Genomic DNA, 1569 nt, shown 5'->3' with positions numbered 1-1569 from the left:
TGAAGAGCAAGCTCTTAACAGTGACAACTATAACAGCTAGCTTCAGAGATTACCAGATGGCGAAAGGCAAACGTAAGAATCCTACTAACAGAAATCAAGACCACTCACCATCGTCAGAACGCAGCACTCCCACCCCACCTACTCCTGGGCACCCCAACACAACCGAAAATCTAGACCCAGATTTAAAATCATTTCTCATGATGATGATAGAGGACATCAAGAAGGACTTTCATAAGTCACTTAAAGAATTACAGGAGAGCACTGCTAAAGAGTTACAGGCCCTTAAAGAAAAGCAGGAAAACACAACCAAACAGGTAGAAGTCCTTAAAGAAAAACAGGAAAACACATCCAAACAGGTGATGGAAATGAACAAAACCATATTAGAACTAAAAGGGGAAGTAGACACAATAAAGAAAACCCAAAGTGAGGCAACGCTGGAGATAGAAACCCTAGGAAAGAGATCTGGAACCATAGATGCGAGCATCAGCAACAGAATACAAGAAATGGAAGAGAGGTGCTCGCTTCGGCAGCACATATACTAAAATTGGAACAATACAGAGAAGATTAGCATGGCCCCTGCGCAAGGATGACATGCAAATTCGTGAAGCATTCCATATTTTTGAAATGTAAATGAGCTAAATACCTAATAAAAAATGGAAAAAAAAAAAAGAAAGAAATGGAAGAGAGAATCTCAGGTGCAGAAGATTCCATAGAGATCATCGACACAACAGTCAAAGAAAATACAAAATGCAAAAGGATCCTAACTCAAAACATCCAGGAAATCCAGGACACAATGAGAAGACCAAACCTACGGATAATAGGAATTGATGAGAATGAAGATTTTCAACTTAAAGGGCCAGCTAATATCTTCAACAAAATAATAGAAGAAAACTTCCCAAACATAAAGAAAGAAATGCCCATGATCATACAAGAAGCCTACAGAACTCCAAATAGACTGGACCAGAAAAGAAATTCCTCCCGGCACATAATAATCAGAACAACAAATGCAGTAAATAAAGATAGAATATTAAAAGCAGTAAGGGAGAAAGGTCAAGTAACATATAAAGGAAGGCCTATCAGAAACACCAGACTTTTCACCAGAGACTATGAAAGCCAGAAGAGCCTGGAAAGATGTTATACAGACACTAAGAGAACACAAATGCCAGCCCAGGCTACTATACCCAGCCAAACTCTCAATTACCATAGATGGAGAAACCAAAGAATTCCACGACAAAACCAAATTCACACAATATCTTTCCACGAATCCAGCCCTTCAAAGGATAATAACAGAAAAGAAGCAATACAAGGACGGAAATCACGCCCTAGAACAAGCAAGAAAGTAATCCCTCAACAAACCAAATAGTAGACAGCCACAAGAACAGAATGCCAACCCTAACAACAAAAATAAAAAGAAGCAACAATTACTTTTCCTTAATATCTCTTAATATCAATGGACTCAATTCCCCAATAAAAAGACATAGACTAACATACTGGCTACACAAACAGGACCCAACATTCTGCTGCTTACAGGAAACCCATCTCAGGGAAAAAGACAGACACTACCTCAGA

The 1569-nt window shown here is 38.9% G+C and overlaps 1 non-coding gene across 1 annotated transcript; it reads left to right on the top strand.

The window, feature by feature from the left end:
• The first annotated feature begins 514 nt into the window (after nt 1-514).
• Gm25670 lies at nt 515-621 on the top strand. The gene has a single exon (XR_003951319.1). It is a non-coding gene; the product is annotated as a U6 spliceosomal RNA (small nuclear RNA).
• Nucleotides 622-1569: the final 948 nt, after the last annotated feature.

The sequence above is a fragment of the Mus musculus genome, chromosome 14 (assembly GCF_000001635.26).
Source record: "Mus musculus strain C57BL/6J chromosome 14, GRCm38.p6 C57BL/6J".
In the NCBI taxonomy this organism is placed as follows: Eukaryota; Metazoa; Chordata; class Mammalia; order Rodentia; family Muridae; genus Mus; species Mus musculus.
This window is presented reverse-complemented; position numbering and strand designations above follow the sequence as displayed.